Raw genomic sequence first — 3,732 nt, forward strand, 5'->3', positions numbered from 1 at the left:
CCCAAATTCATATATTGTAGCTCTAAAGACAGATCCAAAATGAAAGAACTTTAATGTGACTAAACTGTGTCTGTCAATGTAATCTAAAATACTGTATTTGTATAAGTTAGATGCAGTTTTTTTTTTGTTGCACAAAGATCAAAATATTTTCAATTTTAACAACCTCACAGCTGCAACTGGTAGAATTTTAGCTGATTAAACCAAAAACAATACATGTAAGTATAATATCACTTGTACCCACAATAAATTTGATAATAAATTTGATAGAAACACATCAACAAGCATATGCAATACCTCACATTACCAAACCATCCCTGCAGTTACAACTGTGGCACACAGTTCTATAGATGAATGGCTTCTGCTGAGCTCCCTCTGAGAGAGGACTGTGTATGGAGACTTTATAGGGGCAACAATGACAAATCACAGCATCATCAGTTATTTTCATTTTCAAATATTGCAAACAGTGTGTAAGAAAGTTTGTGTATTGTATGTCATGTGGGTCAGCGTTAGCTTAAACCTGCATTAACTGATTTTTCTTTGACCAACTTGGGGAAAGCTTTGAACACAACACTGATAGATTGAGTCAACTTTTAAATTGATGTAGTGAACTTGTTAGCCAACAGTTGCTAATTTAAACATTCAGCAGGTACGAAGCAACATAATCATTCATTTGATGAATGACAGTCCATATATTGACTCTCTTTTAGCTCTTTTTTAGTCTCCACCAACTCCTAAGGGAAATATCTGTCCCTTTTTAGCTGCTAAATGCTCCACTGTGTTCACCAGCTAGTCTCTAACTGTGTCTGTCTGCTGTTTGGTGCTGAGCAGTAGAGTGTGGATACCCAACTCAAGCCTTTACAAGCAATATTTGGGTCGGGCTCAGCCTATTAATGATGGACCCACTGTCTGCATTGGGCTACTTTTTGATCGGTGCTTGGGTTTTTTATTGATGTGACAATATTTGAACACAACACATAGCTTTTTTCAGGTGGTAAATGTTCATGTAAGTTAACATTAGCTAGCCAGAAGAGGACGCTCTCTGTCATCACCCTCTAGCTAGCAGCAGCAGCATCAGCAGCGAACGGAACTTTAGGTGGATAGTGCTTTTGCCATCCATTGTGGATACTATCCTACTAAATCTACAATTAAATCCAAAATGAACACCAACAACACACTACAGACATCCCAACTAAGCAACGAGACTATGAAAATCCAAAACTGAAAAAAAAAAAAAAAAAAAAAAAAAAAAAAGTCACCTCAAAACCTTACGAACATATATCCATTTCAGACACCTCCATAACACTCCCAACCACAAAATGGGAAAATGACTTGGCTCTCTCTCCCAACCCCAACTTCTGGATACAAATCAATAACAACAGCTTCTCTCTGACAACTAACAGAAATTTACAACTTATACAATATAAAAACCATCCACAGAACCCACATCACTCAGAGTAAAATGTTTAAAATGGGATTGGCTGACACAGAAACCTGCTCACAATGCACACTGGGTAGCACAGACAATTATATGCATGCCACTTGGGTCTGTCGACCAGTTCACTCCTTCTGGACAGCAGTCACAACAATAGCATGATAAGGACAAACTTCAGTACATCAGCTGTGCCTGGCTTGGCTCAGGTTGAGTCATAAAAAACACAACGTATGTTGGGTCCATGTTGGGATTGATTGCTACTTGGCCTGAGCCACACTCTGATAATCAGCAGTGTTGGGCATGTTACTTTAAAAAAGTAATTAGTTATAGTTACTAGTTACTTCTCCCAAAAAGTAACTGAGTTAGTAACTGAATTACTCCACTATAAAAGTAACTAGTTACCAGGGAAAGTAACTATTGCAATACTCTTTCTTTTTTTTTTAAGTTTAAATTTGTCTAAGAATTTGGATTTTTTTTCTAAGTGGGTTTCACAAGCCAGTTGCATAGAGTACATTCTCGAANTTATTTATTAATCCCTCTGTGTGTTTATATATTTACTTTTTATCCACTCCCGTTGTCTTCATAAAGTTAACATATCGCACCGTCATTTCAAAATCAACACTTGTTTCAAATTAAAAGCCCCTTATAACCTCAGCTGAGAGAATCCCTCCATTTTCTAAATAGGCTTTTATTCTGAAACATTTGTCAGAACTTCCTGTGGAAGATATAGTAGCTTGATAGTTTACGTATGGCGCTTCAAATGTAGCTCCTGCCATCTGCTCACGCTTTTAGGTGACTACAACAACATGTCGGCTGGCACATGAACAGACACAGTGACTCAAATAATACTGAAAGTGATAAAAATAGGACAAGAATAACCAGATGACATCACACACGCCGTGAAAGACGAATTGGTGAGTACCAGCGTGTAGCGTGTACCAGGCATAATGCAAGTCCTGAGTCTGAAATATGTCTGTCAGCAAGTCCTACTCCACCTATTTAGACTCTACGTAGAGAATGGCATCATTTCTCCGACCACGTAGTAAGCCACAAGCTGATAGGCTGATGACTGATAGGTTTAACATTATCTCCATTATTAGAACCAAACGACAGCCATTGCTGTTTCGGAGCTGAAGGACCAGCGTTCTAAAAGTAACGGAAGTAACTGATGTCTTGTTTGAAAATGTACTTAAGTATTTGATTTCTCAAACAGCAAACTAACGCGTTAGGTTACTCGTTACTGCAAAAAGTAATCAAAGTACTGTAACGCTGTTACTTTGTAACACGTTATACCCAACTCTGGTCATAAAACATACAGTGTCTGTTGGGTCCATGTTGGGATTGATTGCTACTTGGCCTGAGCCACACTCTGCTGATCAGGTAGTGTGCAGTGGGTTTTAGAGCTTTATCACTGAAAACAACTGTCTGTTGCAGCCACTGTGAGAGTGAAACAAAAGAGTAAAGTTACAGGCCCAACAGTGAAACAGTGACCTAAAGTCTCTAGAAATCTCTGTAAAGCCATGGGGCAGTGTTATAATTACGACCACCTAAACTGAGACCAGGTCATGAGCAAGACCAGAGTGTGTTGAGACAGAGGGCCCTAGTTTCCCGGCGCAGCGCAGGGTGGCGAACCCCACGCGGAGCTAGTTTCGAGCAGCGCAACCCGTGGCGCGCTCAGTTTGGTAGTTTGGCAGACCGAGGTGCGCTGAGAAGGGTGTGGCAGCGCAGCAGGGAGGTGGGAGGGGGAGGTGTCGACAGATCCAGCTTGGTGCAGTGACAGTTTCGTGCCAAAAGGCTTCGCCGAAGGTGCGCTAAAAGCTCGCCAGCTGAAGCCAGGTCGACTGTCAGCGCAGGCGGAGCGCAGCCGGTGTAAGCCAAAGTTTGGCTGACCAGCGGACAGTGCGCACACATCACCAAAACCTCACAGGCAGGTTTCCAGAATGTCAGGCATATTAACAATGCAATAAATACCCCAAAAAAAACACTGCAATCAGCACATAAATGTATCTCTATATCGACTGTCCCGTCACATGTGATGTCAGATCAAAGAGGATTGGCACCGTTTTGCAAGTTTGGCACGTTTGGCACGCGTAATGGAAACCCAACCTGATTTGATTAACACTGCTGCAAACTAATGAGTTCACATCCCTCTCAGCCAACCACAAACAGCCACAGCATCAGATAGGGAGTATATATTCAGCATCTGTCATCTTAGAAAAGTCAAAAGAAAAGAAACAGAGTGAGACTGCGAGAGAGAAAGAGAGAGCGCGCGCGCACGAGAGAAACGCAACATTGATTTA

The sequence above is a fragment of the Epinephelus moara genome, chromosome 2 (assembly GCF_006386435.1).
Source record: "Epinephelus moara isolate mb chromosome 2, YSFRI_EMoa_1.0, whole genome shotgun sequence".
NCBI lineage: Eukaryota > Metazoa > Chordata > Actinopteri > Perciformes > Serranidae > Epinephelus > Epinephelus moara.